Here is a 21,398-nt window from a genome sequence, read left to right on the forward strand (position 1 = left end):
TTTACATTACTCTTGAAAGCCAAAGCACTATCCATTGTGCCACAGAGCCAATCTTTTTAGGAGGTCGGACAGAAATGATCAAATAAAATAATGAGCTAGCAGCTGCTCATCAACTTTATGAAGTTGGTAGGAATCTATGATCCTGGATTTATGTTGAGCATTGAATAGCAAAAATGATATTCAACATGTCAAACCATACAATGCAGTTGGTTAAGTGTTAAGTCGACTCAAAAGGCATAGCACAGATAAAACAGCAAGGAGTTTAACAACTCCATATAAGAAGGTTTTGCAATTCCCTTAATGTAATATCTTATTCATCAAGCAGTGGAAACTTCAAGAGTGCATCTTCTTAAACATAACACACTGCCTGAACAGGAACTTCAAACCTGGACACTCATATTAAAAGTCTGCTGTGCCACTCACTGAACTATCCAGTGTCTACTAACTTTCATCTTCAATTCATCTTAAAACAATGTGGAAGGATACCAACCGACACTACATTTATGAATATGATTGCATATATTGACAAGCATTATGTAGCGTTTGATAGTGAACTGATATTTCAAACTTTTGAAACCTCAGCATTAAATGTCATCTATTTTAAGTCCTGAAATATGTACTATCTCATTTTCTGCTGACTTAGAATTCATGCTTCTTCAGTGACAGTATACAATTGAGAAAGGGCCGAAACTCCTACTATCTAGTAAATTATATTTTCATCAGTACACCTGACAATTTCCTCTTGCATATTGATTATACAATGTTTTCTATTCAAGCACTCTTTGTTTAAAACAGGCCTTCTTTCAAAGGCTATTTTGGTAAATGATTTTGGGTGAAGCTGAAGCTGCATTGTTTATTGCTATTTCAATTCGTTATGAAAGAAATTGAGCAATAATATTGACTCTGGTGGGATTCGAACCCACAGCCTTTGAATGCCTTTTTTAACATTTTCCTAGAAGTCCAATGCGCTATCCATTGCGCCACAGAGCCAACCTGCACCAAGAAACTTTTCAGAAATTCTGAAATAAAATAATGAGCAAGCAACTGATGATCAACTTTACAAAGTTGATAGGATACTATAATCATGGTTACATGTTGAGCATTGCATGGGGAAAAAGATATTCAACATGCCAAACTACATGATACAGTTGGATAAGTCTACTCAAAAGGCCTCTGACGGATAAAATCTTGACAATTTAAAAAACTCCATTTAAGAAGGTTTTGCAATTCTGTCAATGTAATATCTTGTTCATCATGCAATAGAAACTAAAAGAGTACTTCTTCTTAAACATAGCACCCCGCCTGAACAGGGACTTGAACCCTGGACCCTCAGATTAAAAGTCTGATGCTCTACCGACTGAGCTATCCAGGCTCTGCTTACTCTAATCTTCAAATCACATGAAAACAATTTGGAAGGATACCAACCTTACATTTACTGACAATCATTTATTATTATCATTACATATATTGATAATCAATATGTAGAGTTTTATCATGAATTGATATTTCAAGCTTTTGACATCTCAGCATTATATTTTATCTCTTTAAGTCCTGAAATTTGTACCATCTCATTTTCTGCTGATTCGGAATTCATGCTTCTTCATTGACAATACACAATTAAGAAAGGACCAAAAACTCTTACTGCCTAATACATTATATTTTACTCAGTCTACCTGTCAATTTCCTCTTATATGTAGATTATACAATATTTTCTATTCAAGTGGTGTCGGTTGAAAAAAGGGCTTCTTTCAAAGGCCATTTTGGTGAATGATTTCAGAGCAAGAAGAAGCTGCATTATTTATTGCAATTTCAATTCATTATAAAAGAAATGTAGGACAACATTGCCTCTGGTGGGATTCAAAACCACAACTTTTGAATGCCTTCTTTACATTACTCTTGAAAGCCAAAGCACTATCCATTGTGCCACAGAGCCAATCTTTTTAGGAGGTCGGACAGAAATGATCAAATAAAATAATGAGCTAGCAGCTGCTCATCAACTTTATGAAGTTGGTAGGAATCTATGATCCTGGATTTATGTTGAGCATTGAATAGCAAAAATGATATTCAACATGTCAAACCATACAATGCAGTTGGTTAAGTGTTAAGTCGACTCAAAAGGCATAGCACAGATAAAACAGCAAGGAGTTTAACAACTCCATATAAGAAGGTTTTGCAATTCCCTTAATGTAATATCTTATTCATCAAGCAGTGGAAACTTCAAGAGTGCATCTTCTTAAACATAACACACTGCCTGAACAGGAACTTCAAACCTGGACACTCATATTAAAAGTCTGCTGTGCCACTCACTGAACTATCCAGTGTCTACTAACTTTCATCTTTAATTCATCTTAAAACAATGTGGAAGGATACCAACCGACACTATATTTATGAATATGATTGCATATATTGACAAGCATTATGTAGCGTTTGATAGTGAACTGATATTTCAAACTTTTGAAACCTCAGCATTAAATGTCATCTATTTTAAGTCCTGAAATATGTACTATCTCATTTTCTGCTGACTTAGAATTCATGCTTCTTCAGTGACAGTATACAATTGAGAAAGGGCCGAAACTCCTACTATCTAGTAAATTATATTTTCATCAGTACACCTGACAATTTCCTCTTGCATATTGATTATACAATGTTTTCTATTCAAGCACTCTTTGTTTAAAACAGGCCTTCTTTCAAAGGCTATTTTGGTAAATGATTTTGGGTGAAGCTGAAGCTGCATTGTTTATTGCTATTTCAATTCGTTATGAAAGAAATTGAGCAATAATATTGACTCTGGTGGTATTCGAACCCACAGCCTTTGAATGCCTTTTTTAACATTTTCCTAGAAGTCCAATGCGCTATCCATTGCGCCACAGAGCCAACCTGCACCAAGAAACTTTTCAGAAATTCTGAAATAAAATAATGAGCAAGCAACTGATGATCAACTTTACAAAGTTGATAGGATACTATAATCATGGTTACATGTTGAGCATTGCATGGGGAAAAAGATATTCAACATGCCAAACTACATGATACAGTTGGATAAGTCTACTCAAAAGGCCTCTGACGGATAAAATCTTGACAATTTAAAAAACTCCATTTAAGAAGGTTTTGCAATTCTGTCAATGTAATATCTTGTTCATCATGCAATAGAAACTAAAAGAGTACTTCTTCTTAAACATAGCACCCCGCCTGCACAGGGACGTGAACCCTGGACCCTCAGATTAAAAGTCTGATGCTCTACCGACTGAGCTATCCAGGCTCTGCTTACTCTAATCTTCAAATCACATTAAAACAATTTGGAAGGATACCAACCTTACATTTACTGACAATCATTTATTATTATCATTACATATATTGATAATCAATATGTAGAGTTTTATCATGAATTGATATTTCAAGCTTTTGACATCTCAGCATTATATTTTATCTCTTTAAGTCCTGAAATTTGTACCATCTCATTTTCTGCTGATTCGGAATTCATGCTTCTTCATTGACAATACACAATTAAGAAAGGACCAAAAACTCTTACTGCCTAATACATTATATTTTACTCAGTCTACCTGTCAATTTCCTCTTATATGTAGATTATACAATATTTTCTATTCAAGTGGTGTCGGTTGAAAAAAGGGCTTCTTTCAAAGGCCATTTTGGTGAATGATTTCAGAGCAAGAAGAAGCTGCATTATTTATTGCAATTTCAATTCATTATAAAAGAAATGTAGGACAACATTGCCTCTGGTGGGATTCAAAACCACAACTTTTGAATGCCTTCTTTACATTACTCTTGAAAGCCAAAGCACTATCCATTGTGCCACAGAGCCAATCTTTTTAGGAGGTCGGACAGAAATGATCAAATAAAATAATGAGCTAGCAGCTGCTCATCAACTTTATGAAGTTGGTAGGAATCTATGATCCTGGATTTATGTTGAGCATTGAATAGCAAAAATGATATTCAACATGTCAAACCATACAATGCAGTTGGTTAAGTGTTAAGTCGACTCAAAAGGCATAGCACAGATAAAACAGCAAGGAGTTTAACAACTCCATATAAGAAGGTTTTGCAATTCCCTTAATGTAATATCTTATTCATCAAGCAGTGGAAACTTCAAGAGTGCATCTTCTTAAACATAACACACTGCCTGAACAGGAACTTCAAACCTGGACACTCATATTAAAAGTCTGCTGTGCCACTCACTGAACTATCCAGTGTCTACTAACTTTCATCTTCAATTCATCTTAAAACAATGTGGAAGGATACCAACCGACACTATATTTATGAATATGATTGCATATATTGACAAGCATTATGTAGCGTTTGATAGTGAACTGATATTTCAAACTTTTGAAACCTCAGCATTAAATGTCATCTATTTTAAGTCCTGAAATATGTACTATCTCATTTTCTGCTGACTTAGAATTCATGCTTCTTCAGTGACAGTATACAATTGAGAAAGGGCCGAAACTCCTACTATCTAGTAAATTATATTTTCATCAGTACACCTGACAATTTCCTCTTGCATATTGATTATACAATGTTTTCTATTCAAGCACTCTTTGTTTAAAACAGGCCTTCTTTCAAAGGCTATTTTGGTAAATGATTTTGGGTGAAGCTGAAGCTGCATTGTTTATTGCTATTTCAATTCGTTATGAAAGAAATTGAGCAATAATATTGACTCTGGTGGGATTCGAACCCACAGCCTTTGAATGCCTTTTTTAACATTTTCCTAGAAGTCCAATGCGCTATCCATTGCGCCACAGAGCCAACCTGCACCAAGAAACTTTTCAGAAATTCTGAAATAAAATAATGAGCAAGCAACTGATGATCAACTTTACAAAGTTGATAGGATACTATAATCATGGTTACATGTTGAGCATTGCATGGGGAAAAAGATATTCAACATGCCAAACTACATGATACAGTTGGATAAGTCTACTCAAAAGGCCTCTGACGGATAAAATCTTGACAATTTAAAAAACTCCATTTAAGAAGGTTTTGCAATTCTGTCAATGTAATATCTTGTTCATCATGCAATAGAAACTAAAAGAGTACTTCTTCTTAAACATAGCACCCCGCCTGCACAGGGACGTGAACCCTGGACCCTCAGATTAAAAGTCTGATGCTCTACCGACTGAGCTATCCAGGCTCTGCTTACTCTAATCTTCAAATCACATTAAAACAATTTGGAAGGATACCAACCTTACATTTACTGACAATCATTTATTATTATCATTACATATATTGATAATCAATATGTAGAGTTTTATCATGAATTGATATTTCAAGCTTTTGACATCTCAGCATTATATTTTATCTCTTTAAGTCCTGAAATTTGTACCATCTCATTTTCTGCTGATTCGGAATTCATGCTTCTTCATTGACAATACACAATTAAGAAAGGACCAAAAACTCTTACTGCCTAATACATTATATTTTACTCAGTCTACCTGTCAATTTCCTCTTATATGTAGATTATACAATATTTTCTATTCAAGTGGTGTCGGTTGAAAAAAGGGCTTCTTTCAAAGGCCATTTTGGTGAATGATTTCAGAGCAAGAAGAAGCTGCATTATTTATTGCAATTTCAATTCATTATAAAAGAAATGTAGGACAACATTGCCTCTGGTGGGATTCAAAACCACAACTTTTGAATGCCTTCTTTACATTACTCTTGAAAGCCAAAGCACTATCCATTGTGCCACAGAGCCAATCTTTTTAGGAGGTCGGACAGAAATGATCAAATAAAATAATGAGCTAGCAGCTGCTCATCAACTTTATGAAGTTGGTAGGAATCTATGATCCTGGATTTATGTTGAGCATTGAATAGCAAAAATGATATTCAACATGTCAAACAATACAATGCAGTTGGTTAAGTGTTAAGTCGACTCAAAAGGCATAGCACAGATAAAACAGCAAGGAGTTTAACAACTCCATATAAGAAGGTTTTGCAATTCCCTTAATGTAATATCTTATTCATCAAGCAGTGGAAACTTCAAGAGTGCATCTTCTTAAACATAACACACTGCTTGAACAGGAACTTCAAACCTGGACACTCATATTAAAAGTCTGCTGTGCCACTCACTGAACTATCCAGTGTCTATTAACTTTCATCTTCAATTCATCTTAAAACAATGTGGAAGGATACCAACCGACACTATATTTATGAATATGATTGCATATATTGACAAGCATTATGTAGCGTTTGATAGTGAACTGATATTTCAAACTTTTGAAACCTCAGCATTAAATGTCATCTATTTTAAGTCCTGAAATATGTACTATCTCATTTTCTGCTGACTTAGAATTCATGCTTCTTCAGTGACAGTATACAATTGAGAAAGGGCCGAAACTCCTACTATCTAGTAAATTATATTTTCATCAGTACACCTGACAATTTCCTCTTGCATATTGATTATACAATGTTTTCTATTCAAGCACTCTTTGTTTAAAACAGGCCTTCTTTCAAAGGCTATTTTGGTAAATGATTTTGGGTGAAGCTGAAGCTGCATTGTTTATTGCTATTTCAATTCGTTATGAAAGAAATTGAGCAATAATATTGACTCTGGTGGGATTCGAACCCACAGCCTTTGAATGCCTTTTTTAACATTTTCCTAGAAGTCCAATGCGCTATCCATTGCGCCACAGAGCCAACCTGCACCAAGAAACTTTTCAGAAATTCTGAAATAAAATAATGAGCAAGCAACTGATGATCAACTTTACAAAGTTGATAGGATACTATAATCATGGTTACATGTTGAGCATTGCATGGGGAAAAAGATATTCAACATGCCAAACTACATGATACAGTTGGATAAGTCTACTCAAAAGGCCTCTGACGGATAAAATCTTGACAATTTAAAAAACTCCATTTAAGAAGGTTTTGCAATTCTGTCAATGTAATATCTTGTTCATCATGCAATAGAAACTAAAAGAGTACTTCTTCTTAAACATAGCACCCCGCCTGCACAGGGACGTGAACCCTGGACCCTCAGATTAAAAGTCTGATGCTCTACCGACTGAGCTATCCAGGCTCTGCTTACTCTAATCTTCAAATCACATTAAAACAATTTGGAAGGATACCAACCTTACATTTACTGACAATCATTTATTATTATCATTACATATATTGATAATCAATATGTAGAGTTTTATCATGAATTGATATTTCAAGCTTTTGACATCTCAGCATTATATTTTATCTCTTTAAGTCCTGAAATTTGTACCATCTCATTTTCTGCTGATTCGGAATTCATGCTTCTTCATTGACAATACACAATTAAGAAAGGACCAAAAACTCTTACTGCCTAATACATTATATTTTACTCAGTCTACCTGTCAATTTCCTCTTATATGTAGATTATACAATATTTTCTATTCAAGTGGTGTCGGTTGAAAAAAGGGCTTCTTTCAAAGGCCATTTTGGTGAATGATTTCAGAGCAAGAAGAAGCTGCATTATTTATTGCAATTTCAATTCATTATAAAAGAAATGTAGGACAACATTGCCTCTGGTGGGATTCAAAACCACAACTTTTGAATGCCTTCTTTACATTACTCTTGAAAGCCAAAGCACTATCCATTGTGCCACAGAGCCAATCTTTTTAGGAGGTCGGACAGAAATGATCAAATAAAATAATGAGCTAGCAGCTGCTCATCAACTTTATGAAGTTGTTAGGAATCTATGATACTGGATTTATGTTGAGCATTGAATAGCAAAAATGATATTCAACATGTCAAACCATACAATGCAGTTGGTTAAGTGTTAAGTCGACTCAAAAGGCATAGCACAGATAAAACAGCAAGGAGTTTAACAACTCCATATAAGAAGGTTTTGCAATTCCCTTAATGTAATATCTTATTCATCAAGCAGTGGAAACTTCAAGAGTGCATCTTCTTAAACATAACACACTGCCTGAACAGGAACTTCAAACCTGGACACTCATATTAAAAGTCTGCTGTGCCACTCACTGAACTATCCAGTGTCTACTAACTTTCATCTTCAATTCATCTTAAAACAATGTGGAAGGATTCCAACCGACACTATATTTATGAATATGATTGCATATATTGACAAGCATTATGTAGCGTTTGATAGTGAACTGATATTTCAAACTTTTGAAACCTCAGCATTAAATGTCATCTATTTTAAGTCCTGAAATATGTACTATCTCATTTTCTGCTGACTTAGAATTCATGCTTCTTCAGTGACAGTATACAATTGAGAAAGGGCCGAAACTCCTACTATCTAGTAAATTATATTTTCATCAGTACACCTGACAATTTCCTCTTGCATATTGATTATACAATGTTTTCTATTCAAGCACTCTTTGTTTAAAACAGGCCTTCTTTCAAAGGCTATTTTGGTAAATGATTTTGGGTGAAGCTGAAGCTGCATTGTTTATTGCTATTTCAATTCGTTATGAAAGAAATTGAGCAATAATATTGACTCTGGTGGGATTCGAACCCACAGCCTTTGAATGCCTTTTTTAACATTTTCCTAGAAGTCCAATGCGCTATCCATTGCGCCACAGAGCCAACCTGCACCAAGAAACTTTTCAGAAATTCTGAAATAAAATAATGAGCAAGCAACTGATGATCAACTTTACAAAGTTGATAGGATACTATAATCATGGTTACATGTTGAGCATTGCATGGGGAAAAAGATATTCAACATGCCAAACTACATGATACAGTTGGATAAGTCTACTCAAAAGGCCTCTGACGGATAAAATCTTGACAATTTAAAAAACTCCATTTAAGAAGGTTTTGCAATTCTGTCAATGTAATATCTTGTTCATCATGCAATAGAAACTAAAAGAGTACTTCTTCTTAAACATAGCACCCCGCCTGCACAGGGACGTGAACCCTGGACCCTCAGATTAAAAGTCTGATGCTCTACCGACTGAGCTATCCAGGCTCTGCTTACTCTTATCTTCAAATCACATTAAAACAATTTGGAAGGATACCAACCTTACATTTACTGACAATCATTTATTATTATCATTACATATATTGATAATCAATATGTAGAGTTTTATCATGAATTGATATTTCAAGCTTTTGACATCTCAGCATTATATTTTATCTCTTTAAGTCCTGAAATTTGTACCATCTCATTTTCTGCTGATTCGGAATTCATGCTTCTTCATTGACAATACACAATTAAGAAAGGACCAAAAACTCTTACTGCCTAATACATTATATTTTACTCAGTCTACCTGTCAATTTCCTCTTATATGTAGATTATACAATATTTTCTATTCAAGTGGTGTCGGTTGAAAAAAGGGCTTCTTTCAAAGGCCATTTTGGTGAATGATTTCAGAGCAAGAAGAAGCTGCATTATTTATTGCAATTTCAATTCATTATAAAAGAAATGTAGGACAACATTGCCTCTGGTGGGATTCAAAACCACAACTTTTGAATGCCTTCTTTACATTACTCTTGAAAGCCAAAGCACTATCCATTGTGCCACAGAGCCAATCTTTTTAGGAGGTCGGACAGAAATGATCAAATAAAATAATGAGCTAGCAGCTGCTCATCAACTTTATGAAGTTGGTAGGAATCTATGATCCTGGATTTATGTTGAGCATTGAATAGCAAAAATGATATTCAACATGTCAAACCATACAATGCAGTTGGTTAAGTGTTAAGTCGACTCAAAAGGCATAGCACAGATAAAACAGCAAGGAGTTTAACAACTCCATATAAGAAGGTTTTGCAATTCCCTTAATGTAATATCTTATTCATCAAGCAGTGGAAACTTCAAGAGTGCATCTTCTTAAACATAACACACTGCCTGAACAGGAACTTCAAACCTGGACACTCATATTAAAAGTCTGCTGTGCCACTCACTGAACTATCCAGTGTCTACTAACTTTCATCTTCAATTCATCTTAAAACAATGTGGAAGGATACCAACCGACACTACATTTATGAATATGATTGCATATATTGACAAGCATTATGTAGCGTTTGATAGTGAACTGATATTTCAAACTTTTGAAACCTCAGCATTAAATGTCATCTATTTTAAGTCCTGAAATATGTACTATCTCATTTTCTGCTGACTTAGAATTCATGCTTCTTCAGTGACAGTATACAATTGAGAAAGGGCCGAAACTCCTACTATCTAGTAAATTATATTTTCATCAGTACACCTGACAATTTCCTCTTGCATATTGATTATACAATGTTTTCTATTCAAGCACTCTTTGTTTAAAACAGGCCTTCTTTCAAAGGCTATTTTGGTAAATGATTTTGGGTGAAGCTGAAGCTGCATTGTTTATTGCTATTTCAATTCGTTATGAAAGAAATTGAGCAATAATATTGACTCTGGTGGGATTCGAACCCACAGCCTTTGAATGCCTTTTTTAACATTTTCCTAGAAGTCCAATGCGCTATCCATTGCGCCACAGAGCCAACCTGCACCAAGAAACTTTTCAGAAATTCTGAAATAAAATAATGAGCAAGCAACTGATGATCAACTTTACAAAGTTGATAGGATACTATAATCATGGTTACATGTTGAGCATTGCATGGGGAAAAAGATATTCAACATGCCAAACTACATGATACAGTTGGATAAGTCTACTCAAAAGGCCTCTGACGGATAAAATCTTGACAATTTAAAAAACTCCATTTAAGAAGGTTTTGCAATTCTGTCAATGTAATATCTTGTTCATCATGCAATAGAAACTAAAAGAGTACTTCTTCTTAAACATAGCACCCCGCCTGAACAGGGACTTGAACCCTGGACCCTCAGATTAAAAGTCTGATGCTCTACCGACTGAGCTATCCAGGCTCTGCTTACTCTAATCTTCAAATCACATGAAAACAATTTGGAAGGATACCAACCTTACATTTACTGACAATCATTTATTATTATCATTACATATATTGATAATCAATATGTAGAGTTTTATCATGAATTGATATTTCAAGCTTTTGACATCTCAGCATTATATTTTATCTCTTTAAGTCCTGAAATTTGTACCATCTCATTTTCTGCTGATTCGGAATTCATGCTTCTTCATTGACAATACACAATTAAGAAAGGACCAAAAACTCTTACTGCCTAATACATTATATTTTACTCAGTCTACCTGTCAATTTCCTCTTATATGTAGATTATACAATATTTTCTATTCAAGTGGTGTCGGTTGAAAAAAGGGCTTCTTTCAAAGGCCATTTTGGTGAATGATTTCAGAGCAAGAAGAAGCTGCATTATTTATTGCAATTTCAATTCATTATAAAAGAAATGTAGGACAACATTGCCTCTGGTGGGATTCAAAACCACAACTTTTGAATGCCTTCTTTACATTACTCTTGAAAGCCAAAGCACTATCCATTGTGCCACAGAGCCAATCTTTTTAGGAGGTCGGACAGAAATGATCAAATAAAATAATGAGCTAGCAGCTGCTCATCAACTTTATGAAGTTGGTAGGAATCTATGATCCTGGATTTATGTTGAGCATTGAATAGCAAAAATGATATTCAACATGTCAAACCATACAATGCAGTTGGTTAAGTGTTAAGTCGACTCAAAAGGCATAGCACAGATAAAACAGCAAGGAGTTTAACAACTCCATATAAGAAGGTTTTGCAATTCCCTTAATGTAATATCTTATTCATCAAGCAGTGGAAACTTCAAGAGTGCATCTTCTTAAACATAACACACTGCCTGAACAGGAACTTCAAACCTGGACACTCATATTAAAAGTCTGCTGTGCCACTCACTGAACTATCCAGTGTCTACTAACTTTCATCTTTAATTCATCTTAAAACAATGTGGAAGGATACCAACCGACACTATATTTATGAATATGATTGCATATATTGACAAGCATTATGTAGCGTTTGATAGTGAACTGATATTTCAAACTTTTGAAACCTCAGCATTAAATGTCATCTATTTTAAGTCCTGAAATATGTACTATCTCATTTTCTGCTGACTTAGAATTCATGCTTCTTCAGTGACAGTATACAATTGAGAAAGGGCCGAAACTCCTACTATCTAGTAAATTATATTTTCATCAGTACACCTGACAATTTCCTCTTGCATATTGATTATACAATGTTTTCTATTCAAGCACTCTTTGTTTAAAACAGGCCTTCTTTCAAAGGCTATTTTGGTAAATGATTTTGGGTGAAGCTGAAGCTGCATTGTTTATTGCTATTTCAATTCGTTATGAAAGAAATTGAGCAATAATATTGACTCTGGTGGGATTCGAACCCACAGCCTTTGAATGCCTTTTTTAACATTTTCCTAGAAGTCCAATGCGCTATCCATTGCGCCACAGAGCCAACCTGCACCAAGAAACTTTTCAGAAATTCTGAAATAAAATAATGAGCAAGCAACTGATGATCAACTTTACAAAGTTGATAGGATACTATAATCATGGTTACATGTTGAGCATTGCATGGGGAAAAAGATATTCAACATGCCAAACTACATGATACAGTTGGATAAGTCTACTCAAAAGGCCTCTGACGGATAAAATCTTGACAATTTAAAAAACTCCATTTAAGAAGGTTTTGCAATTCTGTCAATGTAATATCTTGTTCATCATGCAATAGAAACTAAAAGAGTACTTCTTCTTAAACATAGCACCCCGCCTGCACAGGGACGTGAACCCTGGACCCTCAGATTAAAAGTCTGATGCTCTACCGACTGAGCTATCCAGGCTCTGCTTACTCTTATCTTCAAATCACATTAAAACAATTTGGAAGGATACCAACCTTACATTTACTGACAATCATTTATTATTATCATTACATATATTGATAATCAATATGTAGAGTTTTATCATGAATTGATATTTCAAGCTTTTGACATCTCAGCATTATATTTTATCTCTTTAAGTCCTGAAATTTGTACCATCTCATTTTCTGCTGATTCGGAATTCATGCTTCTTCATTGACAATACACAATTAAGAAAGGACCAAAAACTCTTACTGCCTAATACATTATATTTTACTCAGTCTACCTGTCAATTTCCTCTTATATGTAGATTATACAATATTTTCTATTCAAGTGGTGTCGGTTGAAAAAAGGGCTTCTTTCAAAGGCCATTTTGGTGAATGATTTCAGAGCAAGAAGAAGCTGCATTATTTATTGCAATTTCAATTCATTATAAAAGAAATGTAGGACAACATTGCCTCTGGTGGGATTCAAAACCACAACTTTTGAATGCCTTCTTTACATTACTCTTGAAAGCCAAAGCACTATCCATTGTGCCACAGAGCCAATCTTTTTAGGAGGTCGGACAGAAATGATCAAATAAAATAATGAGCTAGCAGCTGCTCATCAACTTTATGAAGTTGGTAGGAATCTATGATCCTGGATTTATGTTGAGCATTGAATAGCAAAAATGATATTCAACATGTCAAACCATACAATGCAGTTGGTTAAGTGTTAAGTCGACTCAAAAGGCATAGCACAGATAAAACAGCAAGGAGTTTAACAACTCCATATAAGAAGGTTTTGCAATTCCCTTAATGTAATATCTTATTCATCAAGCAGTGGAAACTTCAAGAGTGCATCTTCTTAAACATAACACACTGCCTGAACAGGAACTTCAAACCTGGACACTCATATTAAAAGTCTGCTGTGCCACTCACTGAACTATCCAGTGTCTACTAACTTTCATCTTCAATTCATCTTAAAACAATGTGGAAGGATTCCAACCGACACTATATTTATGAATATGATTGCATATATTGACAAGCATTATGTAGCGTTTGATAGTGAACTGATATTTCAAACTTTTGAAACCTCAGCATTAAATGTCATCTATTTTAAGTCCTGAAATATGTACTATCTCATTTTCTGCTGACTTAGAATTCATGCTTCTTCAGTGACAGTATACAATTGAGAAAGGGCCGAAACTCCTACTATCTAGTAAATTATATTTTCATCAGTACACCTGACAATTTCCTCTTGCATATTGATTATACAATGTTTTCTATTCAAGCACTCTTTGTTTAAAACAGGCCTTCTTTCAAAGGCTATTTTGGTAAATGATTTTGGGTGAAGCTGAAGCTGCATTGTTTATTGCTATTTCAATTCGTTATGAAAGAAATTGAGCAATAATATTGACTCTGGTGGGATTCGAACCCACAGCCTTTGAATGCCTTTTTTAACATTTTCCTAGAAGTCCAATGCGCTATCCATTGCGCCACAGAGCCAACCTGCACCAAGAAACTTTTCAGAAATTCTGAAATAAAATAATGAGCAAGCAACTGATGATCAACTTTACAAAGTTGATAGGATACTATAATCATGGTTACATGTTGAGCATTGCATGGGGAAAAAGATATTCAACATGCCAAACTACATGATACAGTTGGATAAGTCTACTCAAAAGGCCTCTGACGGATAAAATCTTGACAATTTAAAAAACTCCATTTAAGAAGGTTTTGCAATTCTGTCAATGTAATATCTTGTTCATCATGCAATAGAAACTAAAAGAGTACTTCTTCTTAAACATAGCACCCCGCCTGCACAGGGACGTGAACCCTGGACCCTCAGATTAAAAGTCTGATGCTCTACCGACTGAGCTATCCAGGCTCTGCTTACTCTTATCTTCAAATCACATTAAAACAATTTGGAAGGATACCAACCTTACATTTACTGACAATCATTTATTATTATCATTACATATATTGATAATCAATATGTAGAGTTTTATCATGAATTGATATTTCAAGCTTTTGACATCTCAGCATTATATTTTATCTCTTTAAGTCCTGAAATTTGTACCATCTCATTTTCTGCTGATTCGGAATTCATGCTTCTTCATTGACAATACACAATTAAGAAAGGACCAAAAACTCTTACTGCCTAATACATTATATTTTACTCAGTCTACCTGTCAATTTCCTCTTATATGTAGATTATACAATATTTTCTATTCAAGTGGTGTCGGTTGAAAAAAGGGCTTCTTTCAAAGGCCATTTTGGTGAATGATTTCAGAGCAAGAAGAAGCTGCATTATTTATTGCAATTTCAATTCATTATAAAAGAAATGTAGGACAACATTGCCTCTGGTGGGATTCAAAACCACAACTTTTGAATGCCTTCTTTACATTACTCTTGAAAGCCAAAGCACTATCCATTGTGCCACAGAGCCAATCTTTTTAGGAGGTCGGACAGAAATGATCAAATAAAATAATGAGCTAGCAGCTGCTCATCAACTTTATGAAGTTGGTAGGAATCTATGATCCTGGATTTATGTTGAGCATTGAATAGCAAAAATGATATTCAACATGTCAAACCATACAATGCAGTTGGTTAAGTGTTAAGTCGACTCAAAAGGCATAGCACAGATAAAACAGCAAGGAGTTTAACAACTCCATATAAGAAGGTTTTGCAATTCCCTTAATGTAATATCTTATTCATCAAGCAGTGGAAACTTCAAGAGTGCATCTTCTTAAACATAACACACTGCCTGAACAGGAACTTCAAACCTGGACACTCATATTAAAAGTCTGCTGTGCCACTCACTGAACTATCCAGTGTCTACTAACTTTCATCTTCAATTCATCTTAAAACAATGTGGAAGGATACCAACCGACACTACATTTATGAATATGATTGCATATATTGACAAGCATTATGTAGCGTTTGATAGTGAACTGATATTTCAAACTTTTGAAACCTCAGCATTAAATGTCATCTATTTTAAGTCCTGAAATATGTACTATCTCATTTTCTGCTGACTTAGAATTCATGCTTCTTCAGTGACAGTATACAATTGAGAAAGGGCCGAAACTCCTACTATCTAGTAAATTATATTTTCATCAGTACACCTGACAATTTCCTCTTGCATATTGATTATACAATGTTTTCTATTCAAGCACTCTTTGTTTAAAACAGGCCTTCTTTCAAAGGCTATTTTGGTAAATGATTTTGGGTGAAGCTGAAGCTGCATTGTTTATTGCTATTTCAATTCGTTATGAAAGAAATTGAGCAATAATATTGACTCTGGTGGGATTCGAACCCACAGCCTTTGAATGCCTTTTTTAACATTTTCCTAGAAGTCCAATGCGCTATCCATTGCGCCACAGAGCCAACCTGCACCAAGAAACTTTTCAGAAATTCTGAAATAAAATAATGAGCAAGCAACTGATGATCAACTTTACAAAGTTGATAGGATACTATAATCATGGTTACATGTTGAGCATTGCATGGGGAAAAAGATATTCAACATGCCAAACTACATGATACAGTTGGATAAGTCTACTCAAAAGGCCTCTGACGGATAAAATCTTGACAATTTAAAAAACTCCATTTAAGAAGGTTTTGCAATTCTGTCAATGTAATATCTTGTTCATCATGCAATAGAAACTAAAAGAGTACTTCTTCTTAAACATAGCACCCCGCCTGAACAGGGACTTGAACCCTGGACCCTCAGATTAAAAGTCTGATGCTCTACCGACTGAGCTATCCAGGCTCTGCTTACTCTAATCTTCAAATCACATGAAAACAATTTGGAAGGATACCAACCTTACATTTACTGACAATCATTTATTATTATCATTACATATATTGATAATCAATATGTAGAGTTTTATCATGAATTGATATTTCAAGCTTTTGACATCTCAGCATTATATTTTATCTCTTTAAGTCCTGAAATTTGTACCATCTCATTTTCTGCTGATTCGGAATTCATGCTTCTTCATTGACAATACACAATTAAGAAAGGACCAAAAACTCTTACTGCCTAATACATTATATTTTACTCAGTCTACCTGTCAATTTCCTCTTATATGTAGATTATACAATATTTTCTATTCAAGTGGTGTCGGTTGAAAAAAGGGCTTCTTTCAAAGGCCATTTTGGTGAATGATTTCAGAGCAAGAAGAAGCTGCATTATTTATTGCAATTTCAATTCATTATAAAAGAAATGTAGGACAACATTGCCTCTGGTGGGATTCAAAACCACAACTTTTGAATGCCTTCTTTACATTACTCTTGAAAGCCAAAGCACTATCCATTGTGCCACAGAGCCAATCTTTTTAGGAGGTCGGACAGAAATGATCAAATAAAATAATGAGCTAGCAGCTGCTCATCAACTTTATGAAGTTGGTAGGAATCTATGATCCTGGATTTATGTTGAGCATTGAATAGCAAAAATGATATTCAACATGTCAAACCATACAATGCAGTTGGTTAAGTGTTAAGTCGACTCAAAAGGCATAGCACAGATAAAACAGCAAGGAGTTTAACAACTCCATATAAGAAGGTTTTGCAATTCCCTTAATGTAATATCTTATTCATCAAGCAGTGGAAACTTCAAGAGTGCATCTTCTTAAACATAACACACTGCCTGAACAGGAACTTCAAACCTGGACACTCATATTAAAAGTCTGCTGTGCCACTCACTGAACTATCCAGTGTCTACTAACTTTCATCTTTAATTCATCTTAAAACAATGTGGAAGGATACCAACCGACACTATATTTATGAATATGATTGCATATATTGACAAGCATTATGTAGCGTTTGATAGTGAACTGATATTTCAAACTTTTGAAACCTCAGCATTAAATGTCATCTATTTTAAGTCCTGAAATATGTACTATCTCATTTTCTGCTGACTTAGAATTCATGCTTCTTCAGTGACAGTATACAATTGAGAAAGGGCCGAAACTCCTACTATCTAGTAAATTATATTTTCATCAGTACACCTGACAATTTCCTCTTGCATATTGATTATACAATGTTTTCTATTCAAGCACTCTTTGTTTAAAACAGGCCTTCTTTCAAAGGCTATTTTGGTAAATGATTTTGGGTGAAGCTGAAGCTGCATTGTTTATTGCTATTTCAATTCGTTATGAAAGAAATTGAGCAATAATATTGACTCTGGTGGGATTCGAACCCACAGCCTTTGAATGCCTTTTTTAACATTTTCCTAGAAGTCCAATGCGCTATCCATTGCGCCACAGAGCCAACCTGCACCAAGAAACTTTTCAGAAATTCTGAAATAAAATAATGAGCAAGCAACTGATGATCAACTTTACAAAGTTGATAGGATACTATAATCATGGTTACATGTTGAGCATTGCATGGGGAAAAAGATATTCAACATGCCAAACTACATGATACAGTTGGATAAGTCTACTCAAAAGGCCTCTGACGGATAAAATCTTGACAATTTAAAAAACTCCATTTAAGAAGGTTTTGCAATTCTGTCAATGTAATATCTTGTTCATCATGCAATAGAAACTAAAAGAGTACTTCTTCTTAAACATAGCACCCCGCCTGCACAGGGACGTGAACCCTGGACCCTCAGATTAAAAGTCTGATGCTCTACCGACTGAGCTATCCAGGCTCTGCTTACTCTTATCTTCAAATCACATTAAAACAATTTGGAAGGATACCAACCTTACATTTACTGACAATCATTTATTATTATCATTACATATATTGATAATCAATATGTAGAGTTTTATCATGAATTGATATTTCAAGCTTTTGACATCTCAGCATTATATTTTATCTCTTTAAGTCCTGAAATTTGTACCATCTCATTTTCTGCTGATTCGGAATTCATGCTTCTTCATTGACAATACACAATTAAGAAAGGACCAAAAACTCTTACTGCCTAATACATTATATTTTACTCAGTCTACCTGTCAATTTCCTCTTATATGTAGATTATACAATATTTTCTATTCAAGTGGTGTCGGTTGAAAAAAGGGCTTCTTTCAAAGGCCATTTTGGTGAATGATTTCAGAGCAAGAAGAAGCTGCATTATTTATTGCAATTTCAATTCATTATAAAAGAAATGTAGGACAACATTGCCTCTGGTGGGATTCAAAACCACAACTTTTGAATGCCTTCTTTACATTACTCTTGAAAGCCAAAGCACTATCCATTGTGCCACAGAGCCAATCTTTTTAGGAGGTCGGACAGAAATGATCAAATAAAATAATGAGCTAGCAGCTGCTCATCAACTTTATGAAGTTGGTAGGAATCTATGATCCTGGATTTATGTTGAGCATTGAATAGCAAAAATGATATTCAACATGTCAAACCATACAATGCAGTTGGTTAAGTGTTAAGTCGACTCAAAAGGCATAGCACAGATAAAACAGCAAGGAGTTTAACAACTCCATATAAGAAGGTTTTGCAATTCCCTTAATGTAATATCTTATTCATCAAGCAGTGGAAACTTCAAGAGTGCATCTTCTTAAACATAACACACTGCCTGAACAGGAACTTCAAACCTGGACACTCATATTAAAAGTCTGCTGTGCCACTCACTGAACTATCCAGTGTCTACTAACTTTCATCTTCAATTCATCTTAAAACAATGTGGAAGGATTCCAACCGACACTATATTTATGAATATGATTGCATATATTGACAAGCATTATGTAGCGTTTGATAGTGAACTGATATTTCAAACTTTTGAAACCTCAGCATTAAATGTCATCTATTTTAAGTCCTGAAATATGTACTATCTCATTTTCTGCTGACTTAGAATTCATGCTTCTTCAGTGACAGTATACAATTGAGAAAGGGCCGAAACTCCTACTATCTAGTAAATTATATTTTCATCAGTACACCTGACAATTTCCTCTTGCATATTGATTATACAATGTTTTCTATTCAAGCACTCTTTGTTTAAAACAGGCCTTCTTTCAAAGGCTATTTTGGTAAATGATTTTGGGTGAAGCTGAAGCTGCATTGTTTATTGCTATTTCAATTCGTTATGAAAGAAATTGAGCAATAATATTGACTCTGGTGGGATTCGAACCCACAGCCTTTGAATGCCTTTTTTAACATTTTCCTAGAAGTCCAATGCGCTATCCATTGCGCCACAGAGCCAACCTGCACCAAGAAACTTTTCAGAAATTCTGAAATAAAATAATGAGCAAGCAACTGATGATCAACTTTACAAAGTTGATAGGATACTATAATCATGGTTACATGTTGAGCATTGCATGGGGAAAAAGATATTCAACATGCCAAACTACATGATACAGTTGGATAAGTCTACTCAAAAGGCCTCTGACGGATAAAATCTTGACAATTTAAAAAACTCCATTTAAGAAGGTTTTGCAATTCTGTCAATGTAATATCTTGTTCATCATGCAATAGAAACTAAAAGAGTACTTCTTCTTAAACATAGCACCCCGCCTGCACAGGGACGTGAACCCTGGACCCTCAGATTAAAAGTCTGATGCTCTACCGACTGAGCTATCCAGGCTCTGCTTACTCTTATCTTCAAATCACATTAAAACAATTTGGAAGGATACCAACCTTACATTTACTGACAATCATTTATTATTATCATTACATATATTGATAATCAATATGTAGAGTTTTATCATGAATTGATATTTCAAGCTTTTGACATCTCAGCATTATATTTTATCTCTTTAAGTCCTGAAATTTGTACCATCTCATTTTCTGCTGATTCGGAATTCATGCTTCTTCATTGACAATACACAATTAAGAAAGGACCAAAAACTCTTACTGCCTAATACATTATATTTTACTCAGTCTACCTGTCAATTTCCTCTTATATGTAGATTATACAATATTTTCTATTCAAGTGGTGTCGGTTGAAAAAAGGGCTTCTTTCAAAGGCCATTTTGGTGAATGATTTCAGAGCAAGAAGAAGCTGCATTATTTATTGCAATTTCAATTCATTATAAAAGAAATGTAGGACAACATTGCCTCTGGTGGGATTCAAAACCACAACTTTTGAATGCCTTCTTTACATTACTCTTGAAAGCCAAAGCACTATCCATTGTGCCACAGAGCCAATCTTTTTAGGAGGTCGGACAGAAATGATCAAATAAAATAATGAGCTAGCAGCTGCTCATCAACTTTATGAAGTTGGTAGGAATCTATGATCCTGGATTTATGTTGAGCATTGAATAGCAAAAATGATATTCAACATGTCAAACCATACAATGCAGTTGGTTAAGTGTTAAGTCGACTCAAAAGGCATAGCACAGATAAAACAGCAAGGAGTTTAACAACTCCATATAAGAAGGTTTTGCAATTCCCTTAATGTAATATCTTATTCATCAAGCAGTGGAAACTTCAAGAGTGCATCTTCTTAAACATAACACACTGCCTGAACAGGAACTTCAAACCTGGACACTCATATTAAAAGTCTGCTGTGCCACTCACTGAACTATCCAGTGTCTACTAACTTTCATCTTCAATTCATCTTAAAACAATGTGGAAGGATACCAACCGACACTACATTTATGAATATGATTGCATATATTGACAAGCATTATGTAGCGTTTGATAGTGAACTGATATTTCAAACTTTTGAAACCTCAGCATTAAATGTCATCTATTTTAAGTCCTGAAATATGTACTATCTCATTTTCTGCTGACTTAGAATTCATGCTTCTTCAGTGACAGTATACAAT

General features: G+C 34.6%; 22 non-coding genes across 22 annotated transcripts; all 22 read right to left on the reverse strand.

Moving 5' to 3' along the window:
• Nucleotides 1-898: 898 nt before the first annotated feature.
• On the reverse strand, nucleotides 899-990 carry TRNAR-UCU (transfer RNA arginine (anticodon UCU)). The gene is given in 2 exon segments: nucleotides 899-934; nucleotides 954-990. It is a non-coding gene; the product is annotated as a tRNA-Arg (tRNA).
• A 309-nt stretch (nucleotides 991-1,299) lies between these two features.
• Nucleotides 1,300-1,372, reverse strand: TRNAK-UUU (transfer RNA lysine (anticodon UUU)). Its single transcript has one exon. It is a non-coding gene; the product is annotated as a tRNA-Lys (tRNA).
• Nucleotides 1,373-2,782: 1,410 nt separating this feature from the next.
• On the reverse strand, nucleotides 2,783-2,874 carry TRNAR-UCU (transfer RNA arginine (anticodon UCU)). Its single transcript is given in 2 exon segments — nucleotides 2,783-2,818; nucleotides 2,838-2,874. It is a non-coding gene; the product is annotated as a tRNA-Arg (tRNA).
• Nucleotides 2,875-3,183: 309 nt separating this feature from the next.
• TRNAK-UUU (transfer RNA lysine (anticodon UUU)) lies at nucleotides 3,184-3,256 on the reverse strand. The gene has a single exon. It is a non-coding gene; the product is annotated as a tRNA-Lys (tRNA).
• A 1,410-nt stretch (nucleotides 3,257-4,666) lies between these two features.
• On the reverse strand, nucleotides 4,667-4,758 carry TRNAR-UCU (transfer RNA arginine (anticodon UCU)). Its single transcript is given in 2 exon segments — nucleotides 4,667-4,702; nucleotides 4,722-4,758. It is a non-coding gene; the product is annotated as a tRNA-Arg (tRNA).
• A 309-nt stretch (nucleotides 4,759-5,067) lies between these two features.
• On the reverse strand, nucleotides 5,068-5,140 carry TRNAK-UUU (transfer RNA lysine (anticodon UUU)). The gene has a single exon. It is a non-coding gene; the product is annotated as a tRNA-Lys (tRNA).
• Nucleotides 5,141-6,550: 1,410 nt separating this feature from the next.
• TRNAR-UCU (transfer RNA arginine (anticodon UCU)) lies at nucleotides 6,551-6,642 on the reverse strand. The gene is given in 2 exon segments: nucleotides 6,551-6,586; nucleotides 6,606-6,642. It is a non-coding gene; the product is annotated as a tRNA-Arg (tRNA).
• Nucleotides 6,643-6,951: 309 nt separating this feature from the next.
• Nucleotides 6,952-7,024, reverse strand: TRNAK-UUU (transfer RNA lysine (anticodon UUU)). The gene has a single exon. It is a non-coding gene; the product is annotated as a tRNA-Lys (tRNA).
• Nucleotides 7,025-8,434: 1,410 nt separating this feature from the next.
• Nucleotides 8,435-8,526, reverse strand: TRNAR-UCU (transfer RNA arginine (anticodon UCU)). The gene is given in 2 exon segments: nucleotides 8,435-8,470; nucleotides 8,490-8,526. It is a non-coding gene; the product is annotated as a tRNA-Arg (tRNA).
• A 309-nt stretch (nucleotides 8,527-8,835) lies between these two features.
• On the reverse strand, nucleotides 8,836-8,908 carry TRNAK-UUU (transfer RNA lysine (anticodon UUU)). The gene has a single exon. It is a non-coding gene; the product is annotated as a tRNA-Lys (tRNA).
• A 1,410-nt stretch (nucleotides 8,909-10,318) lies between these two features.
• TRNAR-UCU (transfer RNA arginine (anticodon UCU)) lies at nucleotides 10,319-10,410 on the reverse strand. The gene is given in 2 exon segments: nucleotides 10,319-10,354; nucleotides 10,374-10,410. It is a non-coding gene; the product is annotated as a tRNA-Arg (tRNA).
• A 309-nt stretch (nucleotides 10,411-10,719) lies between these two features.
• On the reverse strand, nucleotides 10,720-10,792 carry TRNAK-UUU (transfer RNA lysine (anticodon UUU)). Its single transcript has one exon. It is a non-coding gene; the product is annotated as a tRNA-Lys (tRNA).
• Nucleotides 10,793-12,202: 1,410 nt separating this feature from the next.
• Nucleotides 12,203-12,294, reverse strand: TRNAR-UCU (transfer RNA arginine (anticodon UCU)). The gene is given in 2 exon segments: nucleotides 12,203-12,238; nucleotides 12,258-12,294. It is a non-coding gene; the product is annotated as a tRNA-Arg (tRNA).
• Nucleotides 12,295-12,603: 309 nt separating this feature from the next.
• TRNAK-UUU (transfer RNA lysine (anticodon UUU)) lies at nucleotides 12,604-12,676 on the reverse strand. The gene has a single exon. It is a non-coding gene; the product is annotated as a tRNA-Lys (tRNA).
• A 1,410-nt stretch (nucleotides 12,677-14,086) lies between these two features.
• TRNAR-UCU (transfer RNA arginine (anticodon UCU)) lies at nucleotides 14,087-14,178 on the reverse strand. The gene is given in 2 exon segments: nucleotides 14,087-14,122; nucleotides 14,142-14,178. It is a non-coding gene; the product is annotated as a tRNA-Arg (tRNA).
• Nucleotides 14,179-14,487: 309 nt separating this feature from the next.
• TRNAK-UUU (transfer RNA lysine (anticodon UUU)) lies at nucleotides 14,488-14,560 on the reverse strand. Its single transcript has one exon. It is a non-coding gene; the product is annotated as a tRNA-Lys (tRNA).
• A 1,410-nt stretch (nucleotides 14,561-15,970) lies between these two features.
• On the reverse strand, nucleotides 15,971-16,062 carry TRNAR-UCU (transfer RNA arginine (anticodon UCU)). Its single transcript is given in 2 exon segments — nucleotides 15,971-16,006; nucleotides 16,026-16,062. It is a non-coding gene; the product is annotated as a tRNA-Arg (tRNA).
• Nucleotides 16,063-16,371: 309 nt separating this feature from the next.
• TRNAK-UUU (transfer RNA lysine (anticodon UUU)) lies at nucleotides 16,372-16,444 on the reverse strand. Its single transcript has one exon. It is a non-coding gene; the product is annotated as a tRNA-Lys (tRNA).
• Nucleotides 16,445-17,854: 1,410 nt separating this feature from the next.
• On the reverse strand, nucleotides 17,855-17,946 carry TRNAR-UCU (transfer RNA arginine (anticodon UCU)). The gene is given in 2 exon segments: nucleotides 17,855-17,890; nucleotides 17,910-17,946. It is a non-coding gene; the product is annotated as a tRNA-Arg (tRNA).
• Nucleotides 17,947-18,255: 309 nt separating this feature from the next.
• TRNAK-UUU (transfer RNA lysine (anticodon UUU)) lies at nucleotides 18,256-18,328 on the reverse strand. Its single transcript has one exon. It is a non-coding gene; the product is annotated as a tRNA-Lys (tRNA).
• A 1,410-nt stretch (nucleotides 18,329-19,738) lies between these two features.
• Nucleotides 19,739-19,830, reverse strand: TRNAR-UCU (transfer RNA arginine (anticodon UCU)). The gene is given in 2 exon segments: nucleotides 19,739-19,774; nucleotides 19,794-19,830. It is a non-coding gene; the product is annotated as a tRNA-Arg (tRNA).
• Nucleotides 19,831-20,139: 309 nt separating this feature from the next.
• Nucleotides 20,140-20,212, reverse strand: TRNAK-UUU (transfer RNA lysine (anticodon UUU)). Its single transcript has one exon. It is a non-coding gene; the product is annotated as a tRNA-Lys (tRNA).
• Nucleotides 20,213-21,398: the final 1,186 nt, after the last annotated feature.

Source organism: Pleurodeles waltl, chromosome 4_2 (genome assembly GCF_031143425.1).
Source record: "Pleurodeles waltl isolate 20211129_DDA chromosome 4_2, aPleWal1.hap1.20221129, whole genome shotgun sequence".
In the NCBI taxonomy this organism is placed as follows: Eukaryota; Metazoa; Chordata; class Amphibia; order Caudata; family Salamandridae; genus Pleurodeles; species Pleurodeles waltl.